Source organism: Coregonus lavaretus (genome assembly GCF_964263955.1).
Source record: "Coregonus lavaretus genome assembly, chromosome: 40".
NCBI classification, from domain to species: Eukaryota; Metazoa; Chordata; class Actinopteri; order Salmoniformes; family Salmonidae; genus Coregonus; species Coregonus lavaretus.
Genome location: NC_140027.1, coordinates 828549 through 844741, shown reverse-complemented (window position 1 = coordinate 844741; position 16193 = coordinate 828549). Strand labels below are relative to the sequence as shown.

Below are 16193 nucleotides of genomic sequence, written 5' to 3'. Positions count from 1 at the left end.
CTTTTTACTTAATATGTCTTAAAATATGTTTATGTTTTGGAGCCTGTCTATCATGCTCATCTTCTGATGTGAACTGTACTGTTTACTTCCTATTTCCTGTTTGTTGTCACAAGACAAACAACAGAAGGAGAGTGATTACAAAGAAGGCACTCTCAAGGGATTGTGAGGCGCTGGAGCCAACCATCTGTATCACTAGCTGTCTTTTAATATAATATACACTTCCTCAATAATACATTACTAGAAAATCATATGACTGCGGACGGGTATTTGCTCTTCTGCTAACTCCAGCTACATTATTGTGAACAATGGAATATGAATTAATTTGAAGTTGTCGCACTGTCCCTGTGAAATAAATTCCATTAATATGATATGGATGTTGTTCAACATAAATCTCAAATATAGTAAAGTATGTCCAGTATGTCTACCTTGTCATTGGCTCCTATCGATCTGTTCCTGTAGTAGTGTGACTTAGCGTGATCATTAAAAAATGGATGTCCAACCTCAGTGGAATAGGCTGACATATGATCTTCCATTGAATCGGAGCCAAACTCTGCTAAGGATTATACTGTATAGGTATAGTAAAGGTATAACATAAAATGGATGTTGGAATGCATCCTCCATAGTTCATCATTCCAAGAGTTACTTTGTGTGATGCATCGTTGTACTGTGTCTTACAACAGATGTTCTCCCTCCCTCCCCTATTCCTCCTCTGTCTCTCTTTCCCCCTCTCTCTCTCTCCCTCCCTCCCTCTCTCTTTCTCTCTCAGGCTCTGGTCCGTCTCCCTCCTCAGTTGTCTCAGAGTGAGGAGGTGCTGCGCTTCTTTGAGACCAAAGCTGATGACCTCAACCCCCCGGCAGAGTGAGTATCTAACGCACACACACACACACACACACACACACACACACACACCACACACACACACACACACACACACACACACACACACACACACACACACACACACACACACACACACACACACACAGTCTTGTACAGCTAACCTTGTGGGGACACACAATTCAGTCCCCTAACCCTAACCCGTACTCTTAACCCTTACCCTAACACTAACCTTAACCCCAAAACCTAACCTTAACCCTAATCCTAGCTCCTAACCCTAAAACTACCCCTAGCTCCTAACCCTAATTCTAACCTTAACCCTAAACCCCCTAGAAATAGCATTTGACCTCGTGGGGACTAACAAAATGTCCCCAGTTGGTCAGATTTTTGTTCGTTTACTATAGTTAAACACGTCCACACACACACTCAAGGCTCCTCTCTCTCTCTCTCTCTCTCTCTCTCTCTCTCTCTCTCTCTCTCTCTCTCTCTCTCTCTGTGTCTCTCTCTCTCTCTCTCTCTCTCTCTCTCTCTCTCTCTCTCTCTCTCTCTCTCTCTCTCTCCTCTCTCCCCTCTCCCCTCTCCCTCTCCCTCCCTCCGTCCCTCTCTCTAACAATGTGTGTCCTCACCAAACTTGGTCAATATTTCGCCCGGTCTCTGTTTCTAAACTTTCCCATCCTGCTGTGCGGTGTGTCTCAGAGAGACTCAGAGAGGCTGAGGCCTCATTGTTTACAGTGTGGGTCCTTTTGAACAGAGGAAGTGGAGGCCAGACTTTGATGCCACCAGTAGGAGGGTAGAGGGTTCACACACTCATCCATAGACAGGGCTTGTAGGGTTTGTAGGGCGGCCATGTTCTAAACACTAAAATGGAACTATGGGGGTGTATGCTGGGATGTAGAAGCTACTAATGTGCTGTCTATGTGGTAGATAGTGGGGTGACTATGGGGGGGGGGTTGTGTGTCTGTGTGTGTGTGCGTGTGTGTGTGTTCACGTGTGTGTGCATGTGTGTGTGTGATACTGTATCGCTCAACGTCTTCCTACTTCTACAACTTTCCCATGAACTGTTGTTCGTATGTGAAGTACTCATGGCATGATTAACAATGTGTACAACAAATTGAAGTGCCTTTGAATGGGGTATGGTAGTAGGTGCCAGGCGCACCGGTTTGTGTCACGCTCAACAGTTTCCTGTGTGTATCAAGATTGGTCCACCACCCAAAGGACATGCAGCCAACTGTGGGAAGCAATGGAGTCAACATGGGCCATCATCCAAGTGGAATGTTTTCAACACCTTGTAGGGTCCATTCCCTGACGAATTTAGGCTGTTCTAAGGGTAAAAGGGGCAAAGGGGGGGTTCAACATAATATTAGGAAGGTGTTCTTAATGTTTTGTGACCAGGTTCCAAAGTATCCTCTTTAGAACGTTTTGGTGTGTTCCCTAGTCAGCTCTTTTCCAAGCTACGAAAAGCTCTAGCAAGCCTCTACACATTTGGGAAAAGGGAGAGAGAAGGTAGGAGTTGGGGTGTGTGTGTGTGGACGACAGTGTGTATGTGTGTGTGTGTGTTGGGAGGACGACAAGTTTCATACTTCTTGGAGATGTTCCTTTCCCCTCTGGGTATTTTTTAATTAGGGGAACGAACACTGTGCTCTCCAAATTCACATTCAAAGCTCCAAATCAGTTGTAATAGACTGGTACACACCACACACACACACATTCAAACACACACACACCTGAGGCGCAGACTCCCTAGTTAGACGCTGACAGTTTTTGTCATCCATGTTTCAATTACTCCTCTCATTATTTTCCTCCCTCCCTCGCTACTCTGCCTCTCCTCTCCCTCGCTTCTCTGCCTCTCCTCTCCCTCGCTTCTCTGCCTCTCCTCTCCCTCGCTTCCCTGCCTCTCCTCTCCCTCGCTTCTCTGCCTCTCCTCTCCCTCGCTTCTCTGCCTCTCCTCTCCCTCGCTTCTCTGCGTCTCCTCTCCTCTCCCTCGCTTCTCTGCCTCTCCTTCGCTTCTCTGCCAGTGTCATGCGGTTGTTTGAAGCCTCACCCTTGCTTCTTTCACTGGAGTGAAGAAATTATGCGAGGAGAAAAAAGATAGAGAGAGAAGAGGAGAGGATAGCAGATATAGTGACCTCTGTCTCACGGTGATTTCCTGCTGAGGCTTAATAGAGTCTCTTTCCCTTCCCTCCTCCTTCTTCTTCCCTCCTGTTTATCTCTTGTTCTGTCCATCATAAATTAAAGTGTGCTTTAATTGACATGACAGCTCAAGGGTTAGAAACACTATCACCAAAGTGGTTAGAGTTTGAGCAACAGCCTCTCTCTTTCGCTCTCTCTCTCCACTGTCTTCCTATAGCTCCATTCATCTCTCTCTCTATCTTTCTCTCACAACATTTTTCTCTCTCTCTCTCTCTCTCTCTCTCTCTCTCTCTCTCTCTCCCTCTGCTACCTCCCTCCTTCTTTTGTCTTCTCTATGACATGAGTGGTGCGGTCTATTTTGGTATGTAAAAACAACACGTTAATCATGTAGTCCAGAGACTAGTCAGAGAAGATGAAGTCACACATCTCCATCAGTAATACACACATACACCCTGTGCCCCCAGTGCTCTCTCTCTCTCTCTCTCTCCTCTCTCTCTCTCTCTCTCTCTCTCTCTCTCTCTCTCTCTCTCTCTCTCTCTCTCTCTCTCTCTCTCTCTCTCTCTCTCTCTCTCTCTCTCTCTTCTCTCTCTCTCTCTCTCTCTCTCTCTCTCTCTCTCTCTCTCTCTCTCTCTCTCTCTCTCTCTCTCTCTCTCTCTCTCTCTCTCTCTCTCTCTCGCTTCTCCCCCCCCCCCCCCCCCCCCCCTCTCCCCATATCATTACATTGCATTGCTCTTGGCCAGTCCTCATCTCTAAAGCCGGGCTACGATTGTGACTCCATTATAGCATCAATATGTATGATAATGGACATGGAAAGTGGGACAGACTAAATGGGCATACTAAGCTTGTTCCTGTCTATTGGAACAATGGAAAGTGATGGTGGAGGTGCATTTTATCCAGCTCTCATTAACTATTCCAGCACATCACCATGGTGATGGTGCATTGTATCCAGAAAGTCTGTGTCCCAAATGGCACCTATTCCATATTGCCTCTGCAAAAAAATGGTGCACTATATAGGGAATAGGGTGCCATTTGAGATGCAGACACTGACTACTCTAGCAGTTACACACATGATTCAGAAGTAGATTTCTGTCTGGGGGGAAATTGGATGGGCTTTCATCTTGGTTCCTTCCCTTCAAATCCGCTAAATGGAAACGAATTAGAGGACATTTAGCAGTGAGATTGGCCACTGATTTACTACCACGATTGGTTTGTGTGTGGTAGAGGGAAGGGGGAAGGGGGCAGTGTGTGTGTTGTGTGTGTGTGCATGTGTGTGTGTGACTGTACTCCAAAGTGATCTGCAGGAGGAAAACTAATTGAAACACATACAGACAGAGAGAAAAATATAAACTCCTGAAGCTGCTGGTTTTAATCATGGAATTGTAGGAGGCAGTTTGATCTGTTCCAACCAGGTGTGTGTGTGTCTGTGTGTGTGCGTGTGTGTGCGTGCGTGTGTTGTGTGTCAATTTTTCCATTGTCCTCATCTGTTCCAAGAGAGAGCGAGAGAGAGCGAGCGAAAGACACATGGAGAGATAGATAGATAGAGCTTGTATGAATGTGTACTTTCTACCTGTGTCTAATATGGTAGCAGTCTCTAACTGTGACTAACAGACCTTACATATCCTCCCTCCCTCCCTCCTCCTGCTCCATTGTCCCAACTTCCTCTCTTACCACAGTCAGTGATCTCTCCACCTCTCTCCACCTCCCACTGTGCCTCCCTCAGGGCTGCCTGTGTAACAGATAGGGCAATTGAAGCAGCAGGCTAACAGCTCCAGCTAACAGCTTTAGCCACTCAACCCTGATGGATAAGCTACTACTCCCTGCCCCTTGTAATCAATACTAGTCTACCCAGAGTATTGGGAGGCCTAAAGCATTGTATCCAAAGTGATATGCTCTGTTTCAGCATTCGAATCAATGGCAAAACCACTCTGAACCTAGCTTGGCATACAAACTGATATATGTGTGTGTGTCGGAGCGTAGGGCCCTCCTACTGTGTGTGTTGATTTTCAAACAGAGCACACACACACACAGTCAGAATGGGCAGCTCACTCCATTTGGACACATAATAATATTTTGAAATGCTGCTTTGTGTGTGTTCATTTCAAAACTGAACGGATCAATGGAAGAATAGAAGTTGAGTAATTGTTTTGCAACGGTGGAACAGGTCAGATTGCTAGTGTTGGGGTTTTGATGTTATCTGTGTTGTTAGGTTTGGCAGTTGGAGGAATAGTTGGTCTTTTGTATGTAATTTGCTGACATGTCATCCTAATACTGAGGGTTGGGCTCAGTAACAGTACAGTTTTAGCACTGGGACATACGGTGTGTGTGTGTGTGTGTGTGTGTGTTAGCACAGACACGTGTGTGTGTGTACATGAGTATGATGAATAGTCTCAGTCAGTGCAGCAGTCAGTGTGGTGAAATGTGTCCACCTCATCAGTTAAAGGGAGGAGGAGGGGGAGGAGGAGGGAGGAGAGGCGGTTGCAACTAGCTCTCACAGTCTCACATCAGAATTAGATAGACATCCATGTTTCTAAAACGTCAAATTTCGAAGTTGTTGCAAACCTTACATTTCAAAGTGTTTAAGGTTAAGCATCAACTCCGAAATCATAAGGTTAGGGTTAAGGTTTGGGATAGGCTTACAACAAAATCTCAAAATCAACTTTCTATTGCTGGATTTGAACTTGCAACCTTTGGAATCAGAGGCAGATGCTTATGCCCTTCTGTCATCCCCGTCCACAACACCCTAGCAAAACCCAAACCTACTTGAAGGTATCAGCGCTCACTGTTGCCCCTAGTGGCCGATCTCCATGTCATCTCCCGACGTCCTCAGACATGGATGAAGTCGAAGACTGACTTGTATCACGGGGTGACTTGGCTGGGCGGTTGAACGGGAGAGGAGGAGGAGGAGGAGTAGGAGTGGGGGTGATGAGGGACCCTAGGGAGGGTATGGGGGTTAGGGGTGGAGGATTGATGGTGTAGGGTTAGCTCTTGAGCTCGACAGTCCAGACAAGAACACTGTCTCACACTGTTGTCGAGCACCCCCTTTCCTTTGTTTGCTGAAGCACGGAGGCCCACCTGAACACTGTCTCCCATTGTCTCATTCAGACCCTAACAAGAATAGGCAAACTGCTGTTAGAATGCACAGTAAAACACAAATACATCCTTTTTATGCTCAATAGGGTAACACTTTATAGTAACTTTCATTAGCACGCCATTAATAATATCATTGATGAGGCATGTGTTGGTTATTAGCTACTCCTATAGTATCCTCTGCTACTCCTGTAGTATCCTCTGCTACTCCTGTAGTATCCTCTGCTACTCCTATAGTAGCCTCTATTACTCCTATAGTAGCCTCTATTACTAGTACCTTGCCTACCAGACTGGTAGTGTTAGGACTGGAACAAGACTACTCCTATAGCTGTTTCAAATTGAGTCAAGAGAATGAGTCAAACCTTTCCAAAGGGCACGGCTGCTAAGGTAGATTGAATTCTCAGACCATGATCTGATTCCACTGGGGCCATGTGTCTCTCTGTTCAGTAAAAATCAATCCCACCAATCGCATCTTGAAAAGGGCAGACCTTGAGGGATCCAGATCAGTTATAGTATCTGTGGTCTGTCTGTGTGTGAGGTGAAGGGATATTAGTGACATCTGCCTGTGAATGGGAGTACTGCAACAGAGAGACAAATTCAAGGCTGATGTCATTGATGTGCTGTAGAATAGCTCAACCTGTTTTTCAAATGAGAGTTCTTCATCTTTTATGTCTTAAATTAGATGTACATTATTTGATTGTCAAGTCTTTATCGGTGTAACGCCAGCCTATTTTTCAGTCTGTATCTATTACACACAAAGACAGCAGGATCAAATCCTCAAAACATGCGCAATTCATTTGTTGATCCTTCTCTGCACAAAATAACTTGAATTCTATGCTTGTGAGCTCGTGTTTCACCTGGAATCAACAACCAACACATTAAAGACATCTTGAATCTTCACTTTTCAGCATTTCTCTCAAGTACAGCAGCGTGATCATATTCATTCCAAAAACTCACCACGAGGTGGCGCTCTCCTTAATTTTAATCGCCCTATATGGAAACAGCTGTCTAGACCCAGATAAACTGGAATACAGTGCAGACTGCAGCGCTGAAGTCAGTGACCCTGTGGCTACAAACTACAGTAGGGAGAAAAGTCTCCCAGGGGGCTTTCCGTCAGAGATAAATGTGTCTGGTCTTTTTCTGTCATTTATTTCCTGTCATTTTTTTCTCTCCATCATTATTTATGTACATTTTGGCCCCGGGACTGTTCCTGTGAGAGATAGATTTCCACTGGGCGGAATCCCTTGTCTTTCCGATGGTTTTATGACAGCTTTTCCCTCTCTCTGTCTTTTCACGCTTTCTTTTAGCTGTGATTTACATTTTTGATGAATTTGAATGGAATGGCCATTTCTACAGCACCTGTGTCCGTGCTCAAACTAGGCTAGACAGTACAGTATTGATGCACTTAGAATATTGTATTATAATCCCTGTCAGAGTGAATGAAGGATAAATGTTTTTATACCCTTCAGTTGAATGTCAAGACAATTATCATATTATCAAATCAAATCAAATGTTATTGGTCACATACACATATTTAGCAGATGTTATTGCGGGTGTAGCTAAATGCTTGTACAAAGTTGCTTAGGAGCTAAATATGTCGGCGCCATCTTACGTCATCATTGCTCAGAACTCACATTGTTCACCACCTTCTTGTAAATACGAATTACAATTCCCTTTGAGAGACAGTGGTCCCAGTCTTCAGTCAGATTATAACTGAGATAAGTTATGGACTCAAGTGATTGGTCAGCTTTTGGGGCCTCGCCGCAGGCTATGAGCTAAGTAGCATTGTGTTGTCCCTAGTGATGGTGTAAGTCTCCAATCAACAGACTGGGCCTTTTTGGCTAATTAGAAACAAGGGATGGGGTGTGTGTTAGGCGAGGGGGGTAATTGTGTGTTTCTGTATGTGTGTGTGTTCGTGGGGGGGTAATTTATTCTCTGTACCCTTTTAGGGGAGGGTTGCTAGTGGGCAGAAGGAGCTTGAGCCTTGGCCCAATAATTAGGGGGGCGCAGGGAGGGAAGAGGATAGTTGAGGGGTGGTGATATGTTACTCCTCAAGGATTTGGGGTTCAGGTTAGGGGGGTTGGCTAAGGGGGCTGAGGTTCAGATTGGGTTTGCTTAGGAAGGGAGGGAGGGAGAGACTTTAACACTGTATTCCTTTGAAACTTTTGTGAGTGTAATGTTTATTGTTCATTTTGATTGTTTATTTAAACTTTTGTTTATGATCTATTTCACTTGCTTTGGCAATGTAAACATATGTTTCCCATGCCAATAAAGCCCATTGAATTGAATGGAATTGAGAAGGAAAGAGAGAGGGAGGGGGAGGAAGAGAGGAAGGAGGGAGAGGAGAGATTCATTTGGAGAAGTACACATTTACCTTCAGACCTCCGGGCCAAACTGTGGGGGCCATTGGGTGTAATTAGTGCACAACCATCATGTTATTACTGTAGCTAAAGACGCCCTCAGTCTTTATCTCTCAATCTGTTCCAGTTCATACGCTGTCAATAAGAAACAGATTGCCTGGTTTGGATAGCAGCTCACAGGATTAAAAGCTGGTCCCAATTAACTCCTTAACCCTCCTTTTTGCCCTAACCCTTCAATGTATGTAGATATGTAAGGTAGAAGCAATATGGTGGAAGCCCCCCCACTACACTGCTTATACCCAGAGACTTCAGATCTGAAAACATTGAAGGTTTAGGGCCAAGGGGAGGGTTAGGGAGCGATTTGGGACTGGCTGATACAGAACATAAAAGAGGAATGTCAGGTCTTCATTCACAGTGGTTCAGGAATGGCTTGACTAACCTAGTGTCCTCTGTACTGACACATATCACAAAGGGTCAGAGGTCACATTTGTTTGACCTGCTAATCAGTCAGTAGATCTGTTTAACTGGTCAATGGTCTCATGTAAGCCTTACGGCTTCCTAAATGTGGGTTAGTGAGTGAGCGGAGTGATGACATGCTCATGTTTGTGTACGTGTGTAGGCCTATGGACACATCAGTTTGTCACACACACATTCTTACTGTAATCAGTTTGATTTTGTTTGTCATCCTTGAATCCTTGGATGACATGACTTCCTAGACATATGAAGGTCAATTTGATCTTTAACTTCTGCTGCCATGTGTGATCAGTCTTCTAAATTTAGCATGGTTGTACAGAAAAAACAAACACTTATTTTGAAATGGAGACAGCGTTTTGATTCCCACTACCTGTAAAGGGGAAACACTAGCCTTCATAAACCACACACACACCCTTTTGAAATATTTTACAATATACCTACAGTTGAAGTCGGAAGTTTACATACACCTTAGCCAAATACATTTAAACTCAGTTTTTCACAATTCCTGACATTTAGCCCTCTGTAGCTCAGTTGGTAGAGCATGGCGTTTGCAATGCCAGGGTTGTGGGTTCGATTCCCACGGGGGGCCAGTATGAAAATGTATGCACTCACTAACTGTAAGTCGCTCTCGATAAGAGCGTCTGTTAAATGACTAAAATGTAAATGTAAAAATTCCCTGTCTTAGGTCAGTTAGGATCACCACTTTATTTTAAGAATGTGAAATGTCAGAATAATAGTAGAGAGAATGATTTATTTCAGCTTTTATTTCTTTCATCACATTCCCAGTGGGTCAGAAGTTTACATACACTCAATTAGTATTTGGTAGCATTGCCTTTAAATTGTTTAACTTGGGTCAAATGTTTCGGATAGCCTTCCACAAGCTTCCCACAATTAGTTGGGTGAATTTTGACCCATTCCTCCTGACAGAGCTGGTGTAACTGAGTCAGGTTTGTAGGCCTCCTTGCTCGCACATGCTTTTTCAGTTTTGCCCACAAATTGTCTATAGGATTGAGGTCAGGGCTTTGTGATGGCCACTCCAATACCTTGACTTTGTTGTCCTTAAGCCATTTTGCCACAACTTTGGAAGTATGCTTGGGGTCATTGTCCATTTGGAAGACCCATTTGCGACCAAATTTCCTGACTGATGTCTTGAGATGTTGCCTCAATATATCCACATAATTTTCCTTCCTCATGATGCCATCTAGTTTGTGAAGTACACCAGTCCCTCCTTCAGCAAAGCACCCCCACAGCATGATGCTGCCACCCCCGTGCTTCACGGTTGGGATGGTGTTCTTCGGTTGCAAGCCACCCCCTTTTTTCTCCAAACATAACGATGGTCATTATGGCCAAACAGTTCTATTTTTATTTAATCAGACCAGAGGACATTTCTCCAAAATGTACAATCTTTGTTCCCATGTACAGTTGCAAACCATAGTCTGGCTTTTTTATGGAGGTTTTGGAGCAGTGGCTTTTTCCTTGCTAATCGGCCTTTCAGGTTATGTCGATATAGGACTCGTTTCCTCCAGCATCTTCACAATGTCCTTTGCTGTTGTTCTGGGATTGATTTGCACTTTTCGCACCAAAGTACGTTCATCTCTAGGAGACAAAACACGTCTCCTTCCTGAGCGGTATGACGGCTGCGTGGTCCCATGGTATTTATACTTGCGTACTATTGTTTGTACAGATGAACGTGGTACCTTCAGGCATTTGGAAATTGCTCCCAAAGATGAACCAGACTTGTGGAGGTCTACCATTTTTTTTCTGAGGTCTTGGCTGATTTATTTTGATTTTCCCATGATGTCAAGCAAAGAGGCACTGAGTTTGAAGATAGGCCTTGAAATACATCCATAGGTACACCTCCAATTGAATCAAATGATGTCAATTAGCCTATCAGAAGCTTCTAAAGCCATGACATAATTTTCTGGAATTTTCCAAGCTGTTTAAAGGCACAGTCAACTTAGTGTATGTAAACTTCTGACCCACTGGAATTGTGATACAGTGAATTATAAGTGAAATAATTTGTCTGTAAACAATTGTTGGAAAAAGTAGATGTCCTAACCGACTTGCCAAAACTATAGTTTGTTAACGAGACTTTTGTGGAGTGGTTGAAAAACGAGTTTTAATGACTCCAACCTAAGTGTATGTAAACTTCCGACTTCAACGGTACATATTTCCCCCCCTCCTTTTCCCCTTCCTCTTTCCCTCTCTCCTTTAAATATTTCTCTCATTACGAGACATAGGAAGAGAGCTAGCGGCCAGAACTAACCGCCACGCCCCCGAGGGAACATTATTATTTCAGCCTAGGGTACACTGGTCACGAGACAGTGTACCCCCCCCCCCCACCTCTCCCTAATGTCTTTCAGATGCCTCCCAAAAAGCCTGGGCCTCAAAACAGCCCAAAATAACCATCCCCACTCCCCTAGTCCCATTGACCACAAGCCTAACCAGAATGCGAGCTAGCTATTAGCTTAGTGGCTAGGCTAACTCCGCTAATGGGCTAATTTAGGTCAATGTTTACTTGAATTTAACACTAGCTAGCTGTTAGCTGCTATGCTAATGGGATAATTTAGATCAATATTTATACATACTTAATAGTTTGTTGAGAAGATGTACAGTATGTAGCCCACTCTGCTGTTGAGGGTTAATGCAAATCCTGAATGCTTAGCTAAACTCATGACCACCATATGATGATACAGTAATACACCTCAAAGTGTTTTTAGTATGACCTTTATCAGGGTCCTATTCATTAGACACCAAATGGAGGAAAACAGACTGAAAGAGGGAGCGATTATACTGTAACTTGTCCAATAACAAAGGCTTGTTTGTTTCCCATTGCAAAACTGTACACGGTGTGCCCTAATGAATATGACCCAGTTTACCAGGACGTAGTTAATGACTGAATCGAAACACACACGGTATCGATTTAACCAAAAGATTGTTCTTGTTCTCAAGTACAAAGGGTTATTAGTTAGCTACAGTAAGTCTGTCATTGTTGATCCAGCCATATAATAGTTATTCTATTTCTATGGATCGATCTATCTCACTCAACACAAAGACGATGCACAGCATTGCTAATAGAAAGAACTAGACAGAAATTCCAACGCTGGAGTTGCTGATTGTGGTTGATACACATGGACATTTACAGTTGGATGAAAAAGTGATTACACAGTTGACTTTTCTTGATTTTGACTTGTTTATAAGATGTTCAGGACATGTTTGCCTTGTAAATGAAGCTCAGCAGGCATCGTTTAACAGTCTCCAGGGTAGAGGAGTACAGTTAAGTACTTTTCAGCCTCCTGCAGTGTTTGACCAAACAAAACCCTTTCCTTACTACACAGCGTGAAACATGGAAGGCAGTTTACATGTACTATTTGTACACGTTAAGTATTGATTGTGTTAGTGCTTTAGTGTTTTAAGTGCTTAAAAAGATATTCAACTTGAAAATATGTCCCTGATGTTCTTCCCCTCTCCTCCTCCCCTCTCCTCCCCCTCCTCCCCCTCCACTGTTTAGGTTTTGACTGTAAACCTGGGAGCCTTCCCTCTGTGTCTGTGTAGTTTTAAGGCCCTGGTAGCCCACTACCCCTAGCTCAGGTCACAGTGTGTTGTAAACTCTGTAAGTGAGGCCTCTTCTCCTGTTAACTCTCCAACACTGGGGACTGGCATAGCCAGGTGGGCCTTTGTTATGGGGTTATAGGTAGACAGCACTGACAGTACACTAGAGTAGAGTAGTGTTAAGTAGTGTTCAATACAATACAGACGTTTGTGATTGGAGATGAATTGTGAGATTATTATAGAAATATGGACTAAAGAATCGTAGAATTACAGAATATAGAATCATAGATTTATAGAATGTAAAACTATAGAACTATATAGAATTGGTGTTGTTGTTCTGTGTGAGTATATCTATATGGACATATCTATCTGGGTGTCTATAGAAGCATAGCAGTGGGTCGTAAGAAAGTGAACATGCCCATTGAAAATCCTGGAAATCTCTGTCACCCATAAAGAAGAGGATATTGGCAGCTTTGCCAACACTGCAGCAGGACCAACGACAGAAAAAGGGCAAATATCCCAAGCAAATATCCTGCTAGCTGGTGCAAGAATTCTCATTCCCCTAATTATTTCCATTGAAATCCCAGCTCTAACCACAGTCTCACTGGCAGCTGAATACAATAGCTTCAGTTGTTTCTCTTTAGCTGGAGGGTCATCTGCCCAGAGCGGCTGACCACTGATGACACCAGGGTAGGAGCTAGAGTCCCTCTGGTCACAATGGACAGTATTCTGACCTGACTTGGCTGGCCATTAGACAATATAAGGTCATTATTTATGATTCATCCTCTGTGGAGAGCTACAAAGAGGCTAATTGAGGCAGGGCGGTGACACTGAAAGTCCTATCATGCCTTTATGCCACTAGGGAGGTACAGAGAGATGGCCACTGACTACATCGTCAGCACGATGAAACACCAAGCTGTTCCAAGCATGATTCTGCCCTCTGCAGTTAATGCACATACACACACACACACTATTTGCACACCATCACACCTGCCATTTCATTACAGCCGCCGGCCAGTTAGGTTAACTGTCTTACTGAAGGACAAACTTACACTATACCTCCAACCTGCCCAGGTACCTAACCTATAACCCTATAGCCATGTACTATACCATACTATACCCCCCCCCCCCGTACTGCTTCACCTTATCTGTATCCCAAATGGTACCCTATTCCCTATATAGTGCACCAGAGCCCATAGAGAATAGGGTGCCATTTGGGACGTACATTTAGCCTGTTTTTCCCTACCTTCTCAGTGGTAGTGTGTATCTAATGCAGCAGTTTGGTACTGCTTCACAATACTTAATATTCTGTAGTCTCTGAGTTGGACGACCTGGCATCAATGTCACTTTTTATAAATATAATTATTTGTTCTGTCTCTCTCTCTCTCTCTCTCTCTCTCTCTCTCTCTCTCTCTCTCTCTCTCTCTCTCTCTCTCTGTCTCTGTCTCTGTCTCTCTCTGTCTCTCTCTCTCTCTCTCTTTCTCTCTCTTTATCTCTCTCTCTCTTTCTATCTCTTTCTCTCTTTCTCGCTCTCTCTCGCCACCAGCAGTCACAGCATAGCACAGCACACACCCATTCAGCAGGGCTAGCTCCGCTCCGCAGTCCGCACTCCCCTTATTTTAGCCGTAGTTTAGCTAGCAACATAATCCAATAATAATCCATTAAGCTACAAGATTTGAACAGATCCTCCTTCTCTTTCTCTCTGATGGAGGAAACAAGGAAAGGGGGGATGAAGAGGAGGAGGGAGGAAGGGAGGATGGTGGTGCCGTTTAAACGTCACATGATTAGGTTGCCAGTTGGCCCTACTCATTCCTCTCTCTCTCTCTCTCTCTCTCTCTCTCTCTCTCTCTCTCTCTCTCTCTCTCTCTCTCTCTCTCTCTCTCTCTCTCTCTCTCACTCACTCCTCTCACATACACACACGCCTCTCTCCGTCTCTGCGTCCGGGCTGCGCTGTGTGTGTGTGTGTATGTGAATGAGGTTAAGGAGTGACAGACGCTCTATTATGTGTGTCTCCTCTGTGCTGCTGTCCTTCACTTGACTCTCATCATGTCCCTCTGTTGTTGCTTCTTTTTTAGGGACTATGGATCGTCCAAGCGCAAATCAGGTAAGGCACCTGTCTTTCTACTACCCTATTGATTTAAAGTGTCTTTATGTTTTGTACAGTATGTATGTTGTGAGACATTGTAATTCTGTCAGCAAACTATCCTCTATAGGGCAAATTGATTGACTTCAGTAGATGGAGGGAAACTTTACCCCCCTTCTACTTCAACCTGTTGAACTGAATGCGCTGTCATGCTGGTGAATAGTGCTTGTCACACCGCATTATGTTTCTGTTCAGATCTATCTTTCCCTTTAACTGTCGCTTTCATGTCTATCTGTCAATGTGGGTTTTGTTTACTTGTCTGCTAATGGAACAGAACAGTGACCGACTCTTGACCAGTGTTTTTGGGATGCGTTCCAACTGAACAAACCCTCTGTATAGCCTCGCCTTGCGTTGAGCCCTGGGTGGGGTCGATAAAGTATTGAAACTCCTGGGGATGTCTCAGGAAGGATAGCCATTGATGTTCCTGTTCTGTCTGCCAGGATGAATTATTTTCTGTTGTGGGGAGAGACAGAGATTGCATCCCAAACGGCGCCTTATTCCCTGTATAGTGCATTAGTTTTGTCCAGAGCCCTATGGTCAAAAGTAGTGCACTATAAAGGGAATAGGGTGCCATTTAGGGCACTGCCATGGTCAAAGCCGTTAAAAGATTTATTGGCTGTGGGCTTTGGTTTAAGTAATAGAGATAGCTTTGTATGACACATACATAAAATACATGTAGAGTGTGAAGGATGCTGGGGAAGATTCTAGAGGGAGACACCATTGTGTATACTGTGTTACTACCGTATTGGAAAGTGGGTGGGTTAGCCTGGTTCCAGATCTGTTTGTGCTGTCTTGCCAACCCCCATGGTCAAAGATTTGGCAGGACAAATCTGGGACTCGGCTGGATGGGTGTATGTGTGTGGTAAAACATATGACTTCCTCTTATTGTATGCTAGGCTATACAATATGACTGACCTATGGAATATGAACTTGTTCAGTGGGTCAGATATATACTGTGACTAAACTGTTTATCTATACATTCATACTTAAAAAGGTTTTGAGGTCGACATTAGCCATCTTAACGTGTTAGCATGGTGATGATATAGAAATAGCTGCTTAGCCATAGCATAAGCTGCACGTGTGTGAGTCACCATTATCAAATCAAAGTTTATTGGTCGCGTACACAAATTTGCAGATGTTATCGCAGGTGCAGCGAAATGCTTATTGCTAAATTAGCTAGGAGCTAGAAACAGGGTGATCGTGCCTATCGGCGTCATCTTACTTGTGCTATGTGCGTCTTAAAGGGATAGCTCAACCGATATGTGTTTTTTAAAGGGATAGTTCAGCCAAAACCATGCTAATATTGGACTTCTATGGGTTTAGAAAATGCTAGCTAGCTAAGTAAACGGTTGGTGACAGTGGCTAAATAAACAAAACAAAAGCATGGATTGCACTCTGTTCTTGTCCATGGACTGCTTTCAGGGTAAGGAGACCAATAAGTAGATTTGGTAATTTAAGTGAACCATCCCTTTAATATCTATTTTTCCCACACAGATGTTGGGAGAGGGAAGGGAGAAGCACATGCCATCTTTTGCATGAATTATTCAATAGAAAAGAGCAGGAAATGCTTTGTGGTTAATGATCAATCACATTTCCGTCCGTTCTGAAGC

General features: G+C 43.9%; 1 protein-coding gene across 1 annotated transcript in view; it reads left to right on the top strand.

Annotated features, from left to right (window-relative positions):
• The first annotated feature begins 777 nt into the window (after positions 1 to 777).
• The window catches only part of LOC311113770 (SH3 and PX domain-containing protein 2A-like), a 59498-nt gene continuing 44082 nt past the window's right edge, over positions 778 to 16193 (top strand). The window contains exons 1-2 of the mRNA XM_084157080.1: positions 778 to 858; positions 14516 to 14544. The gene's annotated coding sequence lies outside the window, so the exon portion shown is untranslated. The remainder of the gene's footprint in view (positions 859 to 14515; positions 14545 to 16193) is intronic.